The sequence below is a fragment of the Callithrix jacchus genome, chromosome 13 (assembly GCF_049354715.1).
Source record: "Callithrix jacchus isolate 240 chromosome 13, calJac240_pri, whole genome shotgun sequence".
Classification (NCBI taxonomy): Eukaryota; Metazoa; Chordata; class Mammalia; order Primates; family Cebidae; genus Callithrix; species Callithrix jacchus.
The window spans coordinates 58,068,477-58,090,264 of NC_133514.1; the positions used below are offsets into that span (position 1 = coordinate 58,068,477).

Sequence of the window (21,788 nt, forward strand, 5' to 3'; positions counted from 1 at the left end):
TTTTTTTTTCTTTTGAGACTGGGTTCCACTCTGTCACCCAGATTGGAGTGCAGTGGCATGATCTCGGCTCACCACAACCTTCACCTCCCAGGCTCAAGTGATTCTCTTGCTTCAGCCTCCTGAGTAGCTGGGATTACAGACAGGCATGTGCCACGACTGCCCTGTTAATTTTTTTTTTTTTTTTTTTTAGTAGAGATAGGGTTTCACCCTGTTGGCCAGACTGTTCTCAAACTTCTGACCTCAAATGATTCACCTGCCTCGGCCTCCTAAAGTTCTGGGATTAAAGGCGTGAGCCCTGCCTGGCCTATTTACCAGTCTTTGTCAGTTTGGTAAATAAAGACTGTCCAGGGCAGTGGTTCTTGACCAGAACCAGAGGTGATTTTAGTCCTCTCTTCTTTCTCCAGGTGACATTTGGCAATGTCTGGAGACATGTTCACTTGTCATGACTGAGGATTATTACTGGCAGGGACAACTACATAATTTGCAGGGTCCAGTGCAAAATGCAAATGTGGGGCTGTTGTTCAAAAAGCAGGACAAAATGTCACTAAATGGGTTAAAATATAAAGCGTTTTTCTTCTATAATCTCTCTCTCTCTCTCCTCTTATCATTGTGTTTTGAATTTGCCATTTCACATTTTACTAAGCAAAGAAAAAAAATGCTATAATTTAAAGTTATGAGCATGAATTTTATTATTCATTTTAATATCATACAATATTAGTTTCAAATACAAATTAAACTCATATGCTGAATCAATAAAATTGTACAAGCTGAGTTTCATAGCTTGTACATGCATATGTATTTCTTACTAGAACAGTGGAAATGCTGCATAAACTTACTGAACTGTTTTTATTTCACTTCCTGATATGCACATGTTCCACCAACATGGTCTACCTTTGGCTTACTGATGAGTCAGGAAGGACTGAGAGGAAAAGGAACTCAGGGCTTCTCTGCCTTTCTCTTGCCTCTATGTCATCATTATCAGTGTAGATTGTTGGCCAATACAGGGAAGAAACAAGAGCAAGAAAGAACATAATAGGGTCCCTTGGTTGTTTATGTTTCCTAGGATGCCATGATCTTTTTTGTGTGTTCTAAGCAAGTTATAATTCTAACAGAAAGCATGGCCTTCCGCCTACCCACAACTCAGTTGTCAATGTCCGATGCTTACCTTCTACTCACTTTGAGGCTTTAAGTCTCATTGAACTCCCATACATCACATGCCACTGTAATTCTGTGCTTGTGAGGCATTGCTAAGGCTTTATGCATATACAAATGGGGTGACAAGGAATGACAAATTGCACACATCTCCTCTCTGCAGGTGAGGTTCCATTGTTTATTGAATTTCACTTACAAAATGCAAGTCTTATGAAGACAAGATCATTAAGAATTTTGAGACAGCAACAGCAGATCTTTAAACCAAGCACAGAATGCTTCTGAGTGTGGGGCCCTGTGTGGTTATTATTGGTTACTTACCCATGAAGCTGACCCTAGCTACTGCTATCTAGTCAATGGAGGCTAGGAATGCTGCTAACCCTCCTACAATGCACAGGACAGTCCCTCAAATCAAAGACCACTCTGGAAAGACTAGTATTCTGTCTCTGCAGGGCATCTGGGGCCCGCACATGAGGCCAGTTTCCTCCTATTCTGTGGAGTTGTTCCCATGATGGAGTCTGCTCTGTTCTACAATGTCACGGTTGCTACATCTGGGATGATTGCTTTCTGCCTTTTTATTTTTTTTAATACAGAGTCTCCCTTGGTTGCTCAGGCTGGAGTGGAGTAGCACAGTCTCAGCTCACCGCAACCTTCACCTCCAGGCTTCAAGCAATTCTCATGCCTCAGCCTCCCGAGTAGCTGGGACTATAAGCATGCACTACCATGCTTGGCTAATTTTGTATTTTTAGTAGAGATGGGGTTTTGCCATATTGGCCAGGCTGGTGTCAAACTCCTGGCCTCAAGTGATCCACCTACCTCGGCCTCCCAAAGTTCTGGGATTACAGGGCTTTCTGCTCTTTGAGAGGCTAAGAGCCTACTCTGCAAAGTCAGGCCCCCTCAGTGCTTTAAACAGTGGGCAATTTTATCACTCTTTGCTATCAATTTGCTGATAAGACCAGACAAAGTGGCCTAGCTTTCTAAGGTGGACCTTGGCTGCTCCTAACTGGGGTGAGTGGTCCTCACAGTCCCTATAGGCAGTGTTCCCTTGAAAGGGAATTCTATTAGCACTGTCTCTTCCACAGCACAGGGCATAGGGAGAGTAAGCCCTCAAGAGCTTGGACCTTCCTAAGCAATGGCACTCAGGATGGTTCTCACCAGCCTAGATCATCTCCAGCATCAGAATTCACAGTGTGATTGCAACTTCCCTGCATGTTTGAAAGTCTTAAAAAAGGATATTCATGGGAGAAAAGCTGACATAGGTGACCAGGAAACCCAGGGCAGGGAGCAAAGAGCAGATATGAAATGAATACAGGGGAGGGCTCTGGAGCAAAGGCTCAGAGCATCTTCCTTAGATTTTTGTTGTCACAAGCCAGAAAGAGTGCTGGGGTAGGCAAGCAAAGATCCCAGTCAGCCCAGAGTTAATTTTCCACCCCCTTTTTGGGGCTGCAATTCCATTTCTCAGTCTTTAATTGCACACAGCAGATGGCCAAAGGGTATCATGCCAAAGATGGCCCAGAGACAAGCACTTCCGTAGCACTTAATGCTACAGACACTATCAATGCAACAGAGTGTTTAGGGATCACCAGCCCCACTGCACTTCTGCATTCCTAGAGGTCAAGATGATTCTTTGAACCTTGTCTTCAAATTCTCAGCAGCGGAAACAGCTTGGTCACATTGACTATTTGTTAGGCGACCATTATGTGCCACACCTAGGCTAGTGCTAAACAGACAGGACCCCTGCCCTAATGAGTGCTGAGTATGTTAAGGCACAGAACCAAAAAAATGACACCCTGCCAGTTGTCTTGACTGTGTTTTTTCCTCCAAAAGCCAGCACATTATTTTATTCCAACTAGAATATAACAAAACTCAACCCCTGATTTCTGTTTTGGCTCCCGATAGAGCTGCCAGCTGTCTCTGTTGGGCTTTCAAATCACTGATGGCTGTTCTTCTTTTTGGACATGGAGAAAATGTCAGTTTCTTGAATCAGTGATTTGGAAAAAAATTACAGAAATTTGGAAAGCTATATGATGTCACACAACACGCACACAAAACACCAATAATGGACCATGATTTGATATTTTTAAAGTTTTGTTTAATTCTGCAAATAGCTTTCAGCAATTGTGTTCAGTTAGTCCCAAGGAAATTTGCATGTATTATGCAGCCGTGTGATGGTCAGTAAAAGCAAATTATCTCCTGGGAAAGTATCTGAGCATTTTCATGGCCATTAGTAATTAGTACAGTTTATTAAGCTGCTTAATTTTCACATTACAATATCAACTTGTGGGGTTTTAATGATTCAATAATTTTTAACCAATTGTGAAATAAAATATTTTCCATCCATTGAAACTCAATGTTTAAATAAGATTTTTAACCAAATCATTTATCTTGCTTCAAATTATCTAATTATGCTGCAAACTTTAAAACAAAAGGTGTGTAATTTAGATACCACACCTATTTTTTTCCATAGTAACTCTTTTCTTCATTGGCAGAAATTTAATTTTCATATTCAGTCTTAAAGTGTTCCTTAGAGGGGGTTTTATAGATATAGTATAAATTAATTGAGTCAGGCTTCTTGAAAATTGCTTCTCCCAGCAGTAAAATTTTAATTTTTTATATATTTTTAATAAACATAAATAGCATAGATCAAGAAACAAACTATTTTCTGATATAGGATTATTTTTCCTCCCTAAAATATGTTGTTAGCAATCATTTAGCCTTTGGTAACATAATTTCTTAGAGACAAATACACATAGTTACATAAAAATGATGTAAAAATATATTTTAAGTAATTAGGTCAGCTAAGATGCACATTGCAATGTCACAAGAAGTCAATATGACTAATTATCAAAGACTTTTCTTGAAAAGTTTTTTGAATTTTTAATTTTTGTGAGTACATAGTATGTGCATATATTTGTGGGGTACATAAGACATTTTGATACCAGCATACAATGCATAATAATCACATCATGGTAAATGGTGTAGCCATCCCTTAAACATTTATCCTTTGTGTTAAAAAAACTCCCAAGTATACTCTTATTTTAAAATGTACAATTAAATTATTGTTGATTAAAGTCACCCCATTTTACTTTTTGTACCCATTAACTGTCCCCACTTTGTCCCCACTTCCCACTACCTTTTCTAGCCTCTGGTAGTGATCATTCTACTCTCTATATCCAAGAATTCAATTGTTTTAATTTTTAGCTCTCCCAAATAAGTGAAAATATGCAATATTTGTCTTTCTGCATCTGGCTTGTTTCACTTAACACAATGTCCTCCAGTTCTATCCATATTGTTGCAACTGACAGGATCTCATTCTTCTTTATGACTGAATAGTACTCCATTATGTATGTGTACAACATTTTCTTTATCCATTCATCCGCTGACGGACACTTAGGTTGCTTCCAAATCTTGGCTTTTGTGAATAGTGCTATAATAAACATGGTAGTGGAGATACCTCTTTGATAAACTGCTTTTCTTTCTTTTGGGTATATACTCAGAAGTGGGATTGCTAAATGTTGTGGTAGCTCTGTTTTTAGCTTTTTTGAGGAACCTCCAAACTATTCTCCATAGCAGTTGTACTAATTTACAATCCCACCAAATATGTACAAAGATTCCCTTTTCTCCACATCCTCGCTAGCATTTGTTATTGCTTGTCTTTTGGATATAAACTATTTTAGCTGTGGTGAGATGATATTTCATTGTTGTTTTGATTTGCATTTCTCTGATGATCAATGATATTGAGTACATTTTCATATGCCTGTTTGCCATTTGTATCTCTTCTTTCGAGAATTGTCTATTCAGGTCTGTTGCCCATTTTTTATTGGATTATTAGATTTTTTTCCCAATAGTGTTGTTTGATCTCCTTATATATTCTGGTATTAATCCATTGCCAGATGGGAAGTTTGCAAATATTTTCTCCCATTCTGTGGGTTTTCTTTTTACTTTGTTGATTGTTTCCTTTGCTATGCAGAAGCTTCTTAACTTGATGTGATCCCATTTGTCCATTTTTGCTTTGGTTGTCTGGGCATGTTGTGTATTACTCAAGAAATCCTTGCCCAGAATGACTAATCATTCTTTCAGTAATCACTTATTAAATGGAAGTATAGCATATTGTTTAAGAATTCAACCTGTGGACTTTCTTTGTCTCAGTTTCATGTGTAAAATGAAGAGAAAATACTACCAGCCTTATTCTGTTAACTGTATAGCAACTCACCACAAAATTTTGTGGCTTAACAACATGACTCCATTCATTTTGGGTCATTAATCTTCCATTTGGAGGGCAGGGCTGGGCAGGGATAGCTTGGACCTGCTTCACTTGGCATCAGCTGGGATGACTTGAATGCTGGGGTCTGGAATCGTCTTGTTCACTGCCATGACTGGTGGTTGATGCTGTTCATCAGGCAAGATCTTAGCTGGGTTCTGTTAATTGGAACATCTGCATGTGGCATTTCCATGTGGCCTAGGTCTCCTTGCAACATGTTATGTGGGTTCTAAGGTTAGCATCCCAAGGAAGACAAAGCCAGGTATTCCTTTTTATGATGGATCCTTGTCATTTTCCTTCTACCATATTCTATTGATTGAGGCAGTCACAAGTGCCCACACAAGTTCAAGGGGAGATGAAAGACACTCCATTCCTTGTAGAAGAATGTCAAGGTTCTGAAGAAAATGAGGAAACAGATACATTGCTTTCGTCATTTTGAAAAGCAATCTGCATACTATGGTTTTTATGAGAATTAAATGAGTCAACACACATAAAATATAAGTGTGCTGTTGTTATTAGTGAGGATATACAATGTGGTAGGGGATGGCACAATATCTTTGCTTGGCAGAGACTCAAAATTCTAGGGTTGCCTCTTTATTTAAACATAAGGAAATTGGAACCCAGTGTTTAACTTGCTCAGTTATTCAGTAAAAGAACTGGGGCCATGATATCAAAGTTGCGAGTGCTTATTATAGGTCAGATTATGGAATATGGAAACAGAGTTAGCAGTCACATAAACAGGCCTCGAAATAGTTAATTAAGACACAGAATGAGTGCCCTGTCTATGGAGATCCTTGGAACCTTATTCAAGGATAGATGTGAGTAGAAAAGGATGGGTCTTTCCTCTTACTTGGAGTATATTTGTGTTCCATTGCAAAGTTGATTTTTTGTCTTTATTTTGTGATTGATAGGATCAAATGAATTTCCGCCAAAATTTCTAGTGCCACATATTTTGCTACATCACACATAATAGCAGTATTTTTGTTAAAAATCAGAATATTTTTGAATATCCCAAATTTGTGAATTAGTAATACAGAAGGCATTCCAGTCTTACTGACAAGTATGATTGAACCCAGTGTAAAATTTCAAATGGTTATAATTATTAAAATTTTAGGCCAGTATAGGCCTGAAAGGCTGCAGGTGAAGAGTAATTGTAACCTGCCAGGCATTAGCTAGAATGTTAAGTAGTTTACATAAACAGGTTTTAGTGAGATAAGCGTCATCTTGTTCCTAGACAATTATGTATGTAGATTATTATGTTTTATCTTTTTGCTCAGAAATATGTTGATTGGGACAAAATGCTTTTCTTGCTTTTAATTTATCTGGATTTCCTAAAATTCATGTAAACTGGAAAACAGTAGTATTTTTAAAAATCCAGATAAACTCAGAGAGACCTCAGAGGAGACTGGGGCTGCCACATTAGTTGCTGGCCTCATCAAACGTGATCTGTGGTAATGGTACTGGACTACATGGTCCAGACTATGGATGACTGGTAGATTTCAATTCATATTCTAATTTTGCTTGGATTTTTGAAGCTGTGCTGTGTAGAACTCACTGGAGATGAGGGCCTTAGCTGATGAACGATGTCTGTTATGGTCTCAGGCAGAGAGGGTGGATACATGTACATGTGGTATTGCTGTACAGTATTTGCTGTCCTTGCTGTGAATTTCACCTAACCTTCCTGTGATTGTTAATTTTACTTCAACTTGGCTAGGCTATGGTATCCAGTTGATTGGTCAAATACCTGTCTAGATGTTGCAGTACGATATTTTAAAGATATAATTAACATTTAAATCGTTAGATCTTGAGTAAAGTATGTGACTCTCCATAATATGGGTGGTGTCATCTAATCAGTTGAAGGCTTTAAGAGCAAAGACCAAGGGTTCCCAATAAGGAAGATTCTCTTCAAGATTGCAGCATAGAAACTCTGCCTGATTTTCCAACATGTTGCCCTGAGGAATTCAGACTCAAGACTGCAACAGTAACTCTTCCCTGGGTGCCCAGACTGCCAGCCTGCCTTGCAGATTTTAGACTTGCCATCCTCCAGAAACACATGAACCACTTCTTAAAACAAATCTCTCTCTCTCTCTCTCTGCATTGATTCTGCCTTCTGGGTGAATCATGCCTAAAACACCTTTTTCATGTCCCTGATGTAGCTCCCCTATCCCTTGTTTTTTATTGTTGTTGTTCTTGTCTGTTTGCTTTATTTTTCAAGTAGTTGCCTCATATGAGGAGACAAGCACCTGTTTGTTATGCATGTCATCCAAATGCCCCTGTTTATTATTATATTATGACCACTGTTGGGTAATGGTTTATGAGTCTGCCCTGTAAAATATCACCTCTGTTATAACCTTAATTATTTTAAGCTCTTGAGGGGATGATATTACCTGGTGCATCTGCAAAGTTAACATTTGTGAGTCAAGATTTGGTGGCAGGATCCATAAAAACGGTTCATAGTAAGACAAAGATACAAAAAATCTGTAATAGGTTTCAAGATAAAGTAACAGTATAAGATATAGAAATATGAAGACAGAGTGGTGCTGAGGAGGAATGGGCATGAATTTTGGGTCTGAACTGTGATATGCAACTTAACTGGATACGTGGCCTTTGGAAAGATGTTAGCTTTTCTGAGGTCCAGCTTTCCTCCTCCAAAAAAACAGTGGAAATAATATCCAAATTCTTTACAGGTAGTAGACAATGTAGGTGTTCAAGCAATGGAAGTGACTTTGGCTGTCCTGGTTATTAAGAAAGGGTACATTCAAGCCATGGCAAAATAATGAAGTGGTTATGCTTTTCCTTATTGCTTCCTTCTGCTCTGCTATAACTAGGTTTCCTTCAAGTTAGCCTCCTCTCTTTACTTCACTCAGTGGGGCTTGGAGACTATTCATTCACATCGAGATTTGTGACAAATAAAGCACATATTGTTACCTCTTTGGTAACAGGGCTTAAGAATCAGCAAAAGTAGTAAAATTCTGGTAATAACCAGAGTGCAAAGGAAGTTGTGTTCAGATGGGGTTTGGGTACAGGGAAAGGAAACGGTGGTTTCTACCACAGCCAGCCCGTGCACGTGTCTCATTCTACTGCCTGCAGTAGAAATAATGCTGTTTCCCCCTACGTTATTTCATAAGGGGAAACAGCATTATTCCATAAGGCTATCAAGAGAAACAGATGAGATAATTCATGAAAAAGTGTTAATCTGTCAGGAACATAGCAAGTGTTCAATAAAGGTTACTAAGAAACATGAGCTATTACAGCAACAGTGAGGGCAGCATGAATTTTAGTGCAAAGATTGGCATAGAGCACTGGAGTGGGTTGAAACTGTGGAAAAGGGCTAGATGAGAAAATAAACATGGTGTGTATACTGACATCAACTAGCCTGTAGAAAAAAAGTTTTCACTGGGGACTAGTGAAAAACAAAACATTTAAGATAGGGCCAGGACAGTATCCTAAAACTCAAACATTGTTATATAGTTATTATTACAACTGTTTGGTAATGGGTTATGAGAGTCTGCCCTATTAAACATCACCTCTGTTATAAACTCAATTGCTTATAAGAGCTTAAAGTTCTTGAGGAGATGGTATTACCTGGTATTTCTGCAAAGTTAACTACATTGATGTGGCAGACATTAATGCTGGCTTAAACAACAGTAATTCCTCCTTCATTCATGTAGAAGAGTCCTGATTTTGTTCTCATATCTACCTTTTGCCTATGTGACTCAGGCAAATGCTCAGAAGTTTAGGTTATAATGAAGTTCCATTTCCATGGCCAGTGATTGGTTCAAGGGCGGCCATATGACAGAAGAGATATATAAGGAAGCCTGCTGGTTGGGATGTGTATGTATAGGGGGCATTTCACATTTCACCATTCCCTGCTTCCTATCTGGAGTTAGAGATTTCACAATTTTAAAAAATCTATCTGACTCTTTCAGTACATTTCTCTGCTCACTTAAACTGCTGTATTTACCATATATCAAGTATCAGGCTTTTAAACCTGTTCCATTTATCCATCTGTGTCTGTTTTGGTGCTATCATCACATGGCTTTAATTATCATATAGTTTTTGACACGTTTTAGTATGAGGAGTGAAAAGTCACAAGTAATGTTCTTCATGTTTCATTTACTACTCTTAGAGAAGGGAGGCCATTCTTTAATAACATGTGTTAGCATAATGAATTGCTAGTCACTGTCACCTAAGCTAACTATGTGCAATATTTTGCAGGTGGTGAAAAATGTTATGGAAGATGTGACTTTAGGAGCAGGAACATGTTTAAAAGAAGTGTCTGATTCAAAAGGAAACAGATGCTCACATGTTTTTGTGAACTCTGGTTAGGAGTTACTCAAGATACTTACTGTGATTAACATTCTTGCAACCTTAAATCATCCTCTGTCAAATTCTACGGAAACAGTTTCAAACGCCTTATTGAGTAATGGTGGAATAACAAGAACTAAATCGGGTTCTGACCTTCTTTTCCTGCATGTTGAGTGTACTGTCGTATCTGAAATGAACATATTTATCATTTTTTCTGCATATTTACCATTGAGATGTTCTTTAAATATGGTTCTTATTTCATGAAGTACATAGAAGTATGATGTCTCTGAGAATTGGATCTTCTGGTTTTGGACACAAAATGGGGCCTTGTTCTGTGAAACAGCACTGGATGGTGGTCCATGTGTCTGTGTGGGAGAGGGAAAATAAGGGAGAGAAAGTGTAGCAATGACATTTTCTATGCCTCTGAAGGCAAAATGAGGGGGGAATAGTTGGTAACTCACTAGTACCTGAAGAGTCAAATTTATTAATTTGAAAATTCATAAAATAAAAACCTAACCATTTTGTTGTGACAAAACAGCAAAAAAAATACATTGCTCTAAGACTTAAACCTCTTAATTCCTGCCAATAATTAGTAATATAATAATGAATTAGAAGAAGGCTTATTTATAGATGATGATAATATGATACTTTAAGTAATTTGATATGTAATTTGGGGAACCTTCACACTAATAGATGCTTTTATTCTTTCTATATATATTGTAATTAATATGGTAGAAATCAGGTAGTTTGAAAGTCATGAAAATAATAGCTTTTTACAATCGTTGCATAGCACATTCTAGAAATTTAAATATTTGAGGGATTTTCCCTTCGTAGAAAAGAAAGCTTGAACCCAGACATGAATGTTGAAATCACTTAGTAGGTTAGTGTTGAGACTGGCTGCAAATCTATAGTATGTGGGTTCCATCATACTAGGTACTGTAAAATGCTTTTCACTGTGATCAATGGGCAAAGGCCATTTAGAGAACTGCGTGAAGTGTCCTGACACAAGTTCTCACCTTAGAAAGAGGGCTGGTGATACATGAGGCCTACATCTGCTATACTGATATCATGCTTTCCTTTTATTTTGAGACACCAGTTTGTACTGATTCTTAGCACATCTGTTAAGGATTCCTTTTAGGCCATATTTGACATCTGAGTCAAGCTCCCTATTACCTGATTTTAGGATCAGAAATAAAAATTGAACAAGTGCTCATATTAGAACCCTGAGTATCTTGCTTTGAAAACTCCCATGTGCACTCTGAAAACTGAGTGTGGTACAAAAGTGTCATTATTCTCTTACTGAGTTTATGGGTTTGAGTTCATATTATAATTACAAGGAAGAGATGTGTATGGTGAGGAGATGCTGCTGTTGCTATTCTTTCTTACACCTTACCTACCACCTCCTACCATCTCTGGAGTTTTGACAGGCAGACCTTGCCACTCTCCAATTACAAGTTAAGCATGGGATAGAGTCAGTAGCTGAGGGACAATTTTATCTTCTTTTATTAGTTACTAATGAAAGTCTTGGGTGATATCTCCCCTTGATAAGCAGAAGATACAGATTGCAACATTCCAATAGAATGCTTTTCTGGGTTTCTCTCTCTTTTAATAGGCCCTTGTACCAACACATATTTCCTCTATTAGTTTTTATGTTCTACTACCTACTTGGCTGGCAGATTGGCATAAACATAAGAAAGATAACAATTGTACACAACAGGGAATGAAATATAATTGAAAATTATTGGCTGGGTGCAGTGGCTCACACCTGTAATCCCAGCACTTTGGAAGGCCAAGGAAGGTGGATCACGAGGTCAAGAGATCAAGACCATCCTGGCCAACATGGTGAAACCCCGTCTCTACTAAAAATACAAAAATTAGCTGGGTGTGGTGGTGTGTGCCTGTAATGCCAGCTACTTGGGAGGCTGAGGCAGGAGAATTGCTTGAACCCAGGAGGCAGAGGTTGCAGTGAGCCCAGATTGCGTCACTGCACTCCAGCCTGGTGACTGGCGCCTGGCGACAGAGCAAAATTCTGTCTCAAAAAAAAAAAGAAAAAGAAAATTATTTAATTAATGGCCTAGGAAAGTAGCAATAAATTCAAATCATAGAGGAAAATGTTACTTATACATTCAGTTACCTTTAGACATAATTGAATATACATTAGTGGCTTGTACTCCCAACTCTTTAATATTGATTTTAAAAGACCAGTGATGTGACAATTTTCCTTACCTATCATCACCAGAAATGCATTATCTGCACCAATTTATTTTTACAATATATGGGGGTGATATAATTGTTATGAGCTGCCTTTGTATAGAGAATGACACTAGCATAGTGTATATTACTTGTAAGGCAAGTATTGTAAATATTTTCAAATGTCATGATAAAATTTTGTTAGGCTACTCAATCAATTTCAACCATCCCTTCTCATAAGGGGATACACTGAGGACAGCTTGTGTGACTGCGAGATGTTATCTGTATCCCTGGAAGGGACTCCGATTTCTGGCTCATTCTAGATTATAGCAATTACCTTGACATTCTTAGCCCTATAAAAACAGATGAGTTCATTGGTTAGAGATAGTGAAGTAGAAATTACAACACATTCTTAATTTATTTTTCTAGAAGTAAATTTATTTTTCAGTGAATTGAACATTCTATTGGTAAAATAAATATAGAACTGTGATATATCTTCAATCCACTTGTGGTGCTAAGTTGTTTTAACCTTACCCCAAGTCACAAGAAATGATTTGCTTACTCTTCTATCTTGTTGAATTCTGGCCTGTTAAGGCAAAGGAACTTTGTAACAAGTGAAGGTACAAATCCATATATTTTTCATCCTTTTTCATCTTTCTTGGAATTAATTTATCTATTCCCCTGAGGTAGCATGATTTTATATAAAAACATTCCTATATGCATTTTAAATTCAAATATGACTCTGACTTTTTCACTATACTTTTTTCATCTTGCTCTAGATTTTTTTTGCACATGGTTAGAGAATATTTTCCACATACAAGTCTAATATCTACCTATAATACATATTCTAAAGGGTATTGGTCATTTCTTCATTTGATAGTTAGAAGTATAGCCTTCCCCCAGTTTTCTACAAAAGGCATAATAGTTGTATTATTGGATTTTAATGATGTGATTCATGTAAGCATACCAGATGGATTCAAAAGAGATTGAGTCATATTGTTCAGCCTTCTGAACACACATATTAACAATATTATTTACCAGCATTTCTTTTTTATCATTTATGAATGTTCTATATTGATTCACCTGTTAATGCTTTATGAGGTTTGGAAGTGTATCTTCTGATTTTCATACTTCATGGAAGCCATTTCAGTTCAGTCCTATTAACTTCAAAGAAGTATTGAAATATATTGCTTGGAGGCTGCCAAGAAGGCAACATGACTTTAACATACAAATAATTTAAAGAACATATGGGAGGAAATGTTTCCATAGGTAAGAGCTTTTAATTTGACACTGTTTCTGACCAATACATTTTGGATTCATGGTAAAGTAGAAATTTGAATAATTTCCACTTGGTTTATTTCTATCTCTCAACAAGGCAAAAATGATCAGAATAGCAGTTCCGTTTCCCTTTAATAAAAAGTTGTTTTTTACATTGCACACAGACCTGAGTGCTTTGACACATTTACTATAATAAAAGAGGAAACCCTGGAAATAATATTTATCTTCATATTCCTGGCTTGAGGTCTGGAGAGGATATAGATAAGTAACAGCCAGAATTTTGAAATTAATGTTTAAAACCTTGTTGAACATTAATGGTTGACTCTTGTTTCTCTAAATGCAGTGCAGATTTGGCAATTAGCTGATTAAGTGCATGGAAAAGGCAGAACTTGTGCTTTGGGGCTTGAATCATCTGCTTGGTTGTGCCTATTAATTAAATAAGTTGTAAAATAGTCACTTAGCTACCAAATTTCCTCATGGTCTGTGAGTATAGACTGAAGTTGAGCACTGAAGAACAGGGTGGCTGCCTGAAACCTGCACCAGAATTACCTGCAGTCATGGCTAAATACGTGCATTCCTGAGCTTCATCCCAAACCTACTGAATTGGAATCTGTGTGTGGAGCAAGAATCTTCAGTCCTAGGTGATTCTTATGTATACTAGATTTTGAGAGTAACAAGCCAACAAGAAGCTCCATGACCTGCTTGAGGCTGTCACTTAGACCTGACCTTTCCTGTAACTGGTCACCCTCTTTATCACTTTTCCCTTTGTTCTCTGCTTTTTAATGCCTGCACCAGGGCTGGGTGAGCCTTTTCCTTTTCACACCTCTGGCATTGCTTTTTTTTTTTTTGTAAAAAGAAATATGCAAAATGAGAACTTGTAACTTACAGTAGCTTTTGAAATCAGCCCAGCAGCTACACACATACACACATCACACACACACACACACACACACACACACACACATCACATTGAACTCTTCATAGAATTGGAATATTTACTACAAATGTTTATCCTTATATTCATCCTAGGCATTTCTATTGTGAATGAAAGATGAATTAAACTAGGCTAGTAAGTTGAAACTTGCTAGTACCCAGATATTCTGTGCCTTTGGTAAACATTCTGAGGACCAGGAAATGTAGATTTTCTCAATATCCCCAATGCCTAACATGTTGCTTGTCCTGTAGTAGATGCTGAATAAATGTTGGAATGACTCCAGGTATTATTTACCTCCTCTGGCAGATCCAACCCTCCAGGACATGGGCCAAGAGAGTGGTCAGAGCAGCAGGGTACCTAGTTTGCTTAGAATCTTTACCTAGGGGACCAGAAGAGTGAGATCCCCCTTCCTAGCCCTGGCTATCGATTTCTGCAGTTTTCTTTCTAAGAGAAGATTCTAGTAAATAGGCCAGGGGAGACAATGTGGCCATGCAACTGTATAATTTGTTAGTTTCACTGATTTTGACCTAAGTCTCTATAATCTCTTTAACAGTGTATAGACTCATTAAGCCTTTTACACATAAATCCTTCTCATCTCAGTATCCATTACAGTATCAATTGTTTTTGGTCTGTGGTACATACCTCTCTCAGATCTCCCAAAAACCTTGAAGAGCTCCATCTTTTATTACTGTTTCCTTCATTTGCATGTGGCTCTTAGCAAACACATCCAGCAATCTGTGAAAAAAGTACTAGATCACACCTGAGAGAGTTTATCCAAAGAAGTAAAGATTGGTTAGCATTAGAAAATTGGCCAGCATGCTTTGCAATATTAATAAATTCAGATTAAATAATTTGTTTATCTCAATGAATGTGGGAAAACATTTGACAAAATTCAACAGGCATTCCTCATTAAAAAATAATTCTTAGGTAACAAGAAATAAGAGAAAATTTTTACACTGACAAATGGGACCTACCAAAAGCTCCAGAAAGTAGCACACTTAATATTGGGATAGGAAAATCTTTTCCTTTGAGATTAAGAACAACATAGGAATCACCACTTTTATTCAGTCTTTTACTAGAGGCTCCAGCCAGCATAGAAAGGTGAATAAGTAGGGAAATAAATAAATGGAAGGTAGCAAAATTGAAAGGACAGCAACTTATCATCATTGGAAGATGAAATCCTTGTATATGGAAGATTCAACAGATTATTAGAATTAAGAGAAGTTGGTAAATTTTCTGAATTTAAAAACAATAATTAACATAAAACATTAATTTCTAAACATTAACAACAAAGACTTAGAAAATACAATTTAAGAAAAAATATAATTTACTATGATGTGAAGTGCCTCAGAATAAATTTAACAAAAGATGTACAATATCTTTGTAAACATAATATTTTTTAATTAAAGGAGACCTAAATAAATAGAGAGAGACACTATGGACCATGGAATAGAACAACAAAATATGGAAAGATCTAATTTTCCCAAGTGAAGCTAGTGAAGCTCCATGGAAATATGGTTTCCCAACCAAAATCCCAACAGCCTTTTAAAGTTTTTAAACCTGATATTTTGATTGCCAGATTTACATAGCAATTCAAAGGGACAAGATTAGTTAAGATATTTTTAACAAAAACAATAAGATGAAGAGATAAGACAGAGAAACGGGTACAAGTCAAGAAGTTCAATGGAAAAGAATAAATCATTTAAAAACAGCCCCCACATATATGGATACTTGGTTTATAATGAAGGAGGCATGGCAGGTCAGTAGGAAAAGGCCAAATGTCTCAAAACATAGTTCTGTGGTAATTCTCTATCTGTGTGAAAACATAGGAAATGAGGTCCTTACCTCACAACATGAACAAAAATCAATTCCAATTGGATTAAAATAAAAGCAAAATGTAAAGTTTTCAGAAGACAATGGAGGAGAACAACTTCATGAGCTCAGGTTAGAAGGCTCAAGACCACAACAAATTATTAACCAGAAATGAGTTTAAAAAGACAGATTTGATTACATTAAAATAAACTTCTGTTCATTAAGAGAACCACAGAATTGTTATTTTTTTTTTAGCCACAAAGAAGGCCACAGAAGTATCTGTTGCACATATAATTGCCAAGGAATATATACAAATTAGTAAGAAAAAGGTAAGTAAGAAAACAACTCAGTAGAAAAATGGACAAATTATCATGTACTTCATAAAAAGAGGAATCATCATCATAAATCAATTTCTGAATAGATGCTCAACCTCATTAATTATCTGGGAAATGAAAATAAAATCCATGAAATATAATTGTATGCTTATCAGGTTGAAAATTTTAAAATGATGACTCATACTAGGTATTGGTTAGGATTTTGAACGAGAGGGTTCCTTGCTGAAGACAGTGCAAATCTGCAAACCTCCTTTGGATAACAGGTTGGCAATACTTGGTGAATTTGAACATGCTTATTATTCCCTATAATGCAGAAGACTACTACTTCTTCTAGATTCTGGAAGCTCCTGCACACATGTAGGCAAGGCCAAGAATGTTAGAATTATTCATAATAGCTAAAAAACAGCAATCAAGCCAAATTCTATTACTGGTGGAATGGAAACATTTTGGTCTATTCATTAAATGGGACACTGTATAGCAGTGAAAATGATCAAACTACAGATACAGACAGCACTATAAATTTGTGACAAAATATTGATTGTGAGAAAATTCAGGAGATGATTTATCTTTAACAGGATTAAGGGGACACAATTGGAAAGCAGCACTCAGGTGGCTTCCAGGATCTGGCCAATGCCTAGTTCTTAGATTGGGTGGTGTCTAAACAGCAAACCAACTAGCAAATTGTGTTAGAAGAGTTTGCAGCTGGAGAACTTAATATTTCCTGAAAAAATAAGATGAACTGAAAAAATGCAAATGTTATTGTCAGTAAGGCACAATGACTGTGTTGTCATTGTAAGCTCTTTTTTTTTTTTTTTTTAAGATGGAGTCTTACTCTGTAGCCCACGCTGGAGAGTGCAGTGGCACAATCTCAGCTCACAGCAACCACACCTCCAGGGTCCCGCATCAAGCAATTCTCCTATCCCAGCCTCCCAAGTAGCTGGGATTACAGGCAAGAGCCACCATGCCCGGCTAATTTTTGTATTTTTTTAGTAGAGATGGGGTTTCACCATGTTGGCCAGTCTGGTCTTGAACTCTTGACCTCGTAATCTGCCTGCCTTGGCCTCCCAAAGTGCTGGGATTACAGGCATGAGCCACTGCGCCCAGCCCATTATAAGCTCTTGCATCTTAAACTAGTCAGTTTATCTTCTATAATTAATTTCTATTTACCATAGTTTGCTTGCTAGAAACTTTTAAGCCACTATCTACAATTTTAGTTAGATAATATGTAATTTAATTTATTGGAGGGTAGCTAATTTGCATCCTCACATATACTGTTTCATTATTCCTCCCTTCCTCTAGCTCTTCTTACCTCCCTCCTTCTCATCTCCATTTCTGGTTCTCAGACTAAAAGCTCAATACATTTGACTTGGAGTTTTTGAATGTGGCAGCCAAGACTCCCCGAGGCACAGGGTGAAGCACGTGACATTAATTTCCTGTCACACAATTCTAACAAATACTTCTAAAGTCTGGGTTTATTTTTCTTCAGCTTCTTTTTTCCTTCTGAAATATCACTGGGGGAAAAAAAAGACATAAAACATCTGATCTTGTTCTTCACTTCCTTTTCTATTTCTAGCCACCTATTCTCTGTTTCTAATTAACCCCAACATAGTAAAAAGAGCCAAGATTCTCATTCTAATGGTTATAGGAAAAAAAAAGGTGTCATAAAAGAAAAGCCACATTTACTAGAATAAGGGAAACTCATGGCTGAAGCAAGATTTTTGCATTTCTCTAACCTATTTGTAGGTGAAGCAATGGTGACTCATATTCTCCTTTATCTGCTTCAAAAATTAATCAGAAGTTTTCACCTGTATTTTGTAGTTTAGGTGTGAGAAAGCCGAGACTTGTTCAGGTGAACTCAGAAAGGTCCTGATATGGGGTATTCAAACCCAGTGCCTCTAAAACAAGGGCTTTCTCAGCACAGGCTTGTAACTACAGAGCCTCAGAATGTTGGCAGGACTTTATTCATTACATATAGATGTGCGCAGGATTCAGGATGTTTATAAGCTTAAGGAGAATGTTGTCATGGCAAATGGTTGACCAACAGGAACAAAATCATCTGGGAACATCATGGGGCCCAACTGAAAAGAGCTTATTTTCACACTTCCTTGTTTTCTAGTGTTTGAAACCAAATGGAGGGAGTGGAAAACTGACCCCCTTAGAAGACTCACAGGCATTCAAAGGGAAGAGGAGGAGAGAGAAAACAAGAAGTTAGGTGATGGCAGAGATGAACTGAGTGTAAGATTTTAAAACTGCTAATTGGCCTAGCCATATGCTGCCTGGAAATTGGAGCAGCCTTTCTAATATTCACACTCTAGTGTGTTTTCTGCATTGTCTCTCATGCAGAGGGGCTAAGCTGACACCAAATGAGTGTCCCCTCAGCTGCTCCCCACTGTGCCGTAACTCTCACTGCAGCGAATCAACACAACATAGCAAAGGAGGCCAAGAGCAGAAAATTAATGGGAGCAGAGAGAGTAGGGGAAGAAAGAACAGACTGGAAAACAGTGACTTCCACAGTCACTTATTGAACCACACTTACTGAGTGTGCACTGGGCACATGGGGGACAATGGTGAGTGAGAACAAAGGGGGTCATCCCTTTGAGAGCAGTTGCTGTAGGGGACACAGGCTGCAACAACCTTGTGAGGGTGTGCCATTATTGTGCCTATTTAGAGGCTAAAAGGCTGACTTGTTCAAGGTCCCACAGTAAGTAGTAACAGGTCTGGGCATGACGTCTCACACCTGTAATCCCAGTGCTTTGGGAGGTGGAAGCAGAAGGATCACTTGAGGCCAGGAGTTTGAGACCAGCCTCGACAACATAGTGAGACCCCATCTCAACAAAATAAGTAAAAAAATAAAAAAATTAGCTGGGGGTAGTAGGATGCATCCGTAGTCAGAGCTACTCAGGAGGCTGAAGCGGGCGTTGAAGGCTGCAGTGAGCCATGATCATGCCACTGCACTCCAGCCTGGGGACAGAGTGAGGCACCGTCTTCGAAAAAATTTTAATAATTTAAAAAAATGTTTCTAGGTCACAATTTTTTAAGAAAATTATGTAAGTGGTAATGAGTCATACATACATGCACGACTAGATTTTATCTTTGATGAACTGAGTACAGAGTCATAAGAAAGTCCAAGTCTGATAAGTGAGAGACGGGGTGAGGGAGTGAGGCTGCAGGAGAGGCAGAGGCTGGTCACACAGGGCCCTGAGGCCCATAGTGAGAGGTCTGAACTTTCTTTCCAAATGCAATGGGAGACCAAGGAAGAGTTTTGTGCAGGTGCATGACAGACTGGATTTACATTTTTAAAGTTACTCCAGCTGCTGTTTGAGACAGTGGAGCAAATGGAAGCACAAACAGAAGTGAGGGGATATGTTTATGCATTTTCCATTTTGTGCAGAGAAGGAAATAATCTTTGGACTTTGTCTGGACATGAGCTCCTTGCTTTCCTTCCTTATCCTGAAGACCAAAGCTTCAGCAAGAAGGTGTCATGGAAGGGACTCTGGCCCAGGTTGTGGAGCACACAGATCTGAACCGGTGTGTGACTTCAAACAGTACCCTGAGCCTCCAGTTTTCCACTTGAAAAGTCTAGAATTGATGCTTCATCTTGGTTAGTCATTTCACGTCTTAAAATCTTACATGATACTAAAAAATTGTGAAAAATCTTAGTTATAACATTGTTCCTGAAGGTGAAAACAGCCTGCCATATGCAAGCCTGGTGACCTTGGACATTTAATTAATGTTTCTGAGTGACTATTTAGGAGAGGACAGAAATTGAGGATAGCTGGTGGAAGGCTTCCAGTTTCACACCACGCCTTGTACCCCACCCCCATCACAGCCTTGAAATTTCATCATTAGGAATTAGTTTACAACGTCTGTCTGCTTTTTATTGCTCCTTCTAATGCCTTCAGCCTGGTGTGAGAGCAAGAAAGACCCTGAGGGCTATGGAGCTGTTTTAAAGCACAACTATGACTTATCTACCCCTCAAAGTTTCTGCAGTTGGAATACACTATCTCACATAACTCCTGTAATTTTTCAAATGTACTGGATAAAGAGGCTGCTGTGATTAATAGGATTCAAATTCATCTAAAAGCATTACTAAATTCATAGCCTCTTCCTGTCATTGTGTCATGAAGGGATATGGGAAATATTTTGACATTACAAAGGAATCCCCTTCAAAAGGTTGGGAGCTGTTCTTTCAAGGAGAGTAGAAAGGATTTTACTTTATGGCAGAGGATAGTCTTCCTTTGTTTGGCCTCCTGAGATTCCCACTCTACTCTATCTTCACTTACTCCAGGGACTAAAAATTACTTTTGAGACATTATTTAAATTCCAGACTTGCACTTTCTGGTGACTTGTCACATCTGAGAATTTGATTCCTTCTTTGGCAGAAAAAATGGTGACTGTGAAGATGGTGCTGTTTATTTTAGGGAGGATGGTGGCATAGGGTGGGGGTGCTTTTTTGTTTGTTTTTGAGGATTCCTTTAATATCACTCATAATGCTCAGATAGTTTCCCTCCCCACTTCTTCCCAGGAAGGGAGAGTATGTGGCTCGTTTTGCTTGGGAACTCAGAATCTTTTGTTAACTATTTAAGAGATCTGGTAATATGGTCCAGTAATTCTTATCTGAATAAGGACAGGAAACTTCGGGACTCCATTTCTAGCTGCCTCAGAGCTCTCGGGAGGACGAATGAATAAATGGCCTAGTAAGCATTTTGTTGTCAGAAAGTGCTGTGGATGTACTAGTTACTCTAAGTATGTTTGATAAAATAAAACCAGTCCTTGTCTCATGAGTCAAGGATATTCCCTATCTACCTTCAATGATCTCTTTCTCCTCCTCCCTCCTCCCTTCTCTTTCCTCCCCTTCGCTTCCTCCCTCACCACCTTCACACACACACACACTCCAGGAACCAAGAGCCAAACAGTGTCTTGGTCCCCCAGGAGGCCACACTAGGACACAGCAGAGGCTATGGAAGGCTCTGCAGTGGGGAAGAAGGTATGTGAGCCTCTGGCTTCCAAAGTTTGCCTTGCGTTCTATTAGGGCCTTGGTGCTGTGACTTCCTTTAGCACATGAGATCACACAGTGTCTACTTTTGCTGTCCCCTATAAATACCAGACTCCTATATCTGAGAGTCCTGAGTTCAGGCCAGCCTAGTGGTTGGGTGGCTCTGGATTGCCTTTCCTGAACTTTCTATTTGTCAGCTGAAGAATGACTCGGTTCATACATTTGGAAAGGAGGGCTTATTTCTCATAGAGGGCCCCAGATTGCCAGGCAGCCATTCTCACCAGCTGGGCAGTGTAGCCAAGGATGAGGCCGGAAACAGACACTTCCGGGGAGGGGCACAAGGAACAGGAATTCTGGCTGAGCAGGCCAGATATCCATATTCGATAAGCTACAGGAGGAGGCATGAATATTTATGAAAAGAGAATCCTATGCATGCACAATTGAGATTCATACCTCTCCCTGGTTCCCGAGTTCAAAACACAGCCGAGTTAGCATGAACCCGGGATGGAGTTTTCAGCCCTCTGA

The 21,788-nt window shown here is 38.4% G+C and overlaps 1 protein-coding gene across 2 annotated transcripts in view; it reads left to right on the forward strand.

Annotated features, from left to right (window-relative positions):
- AKAIN1 (A-kinase anchor inhibitor 1) overlaps nucleotides 1-21,788 on the forward strand; it is a 60,204-nt gene that overhangs the window by 28,030 nt on the left and 10,386 nt on the right. The window lies entirely within an intron of this gene.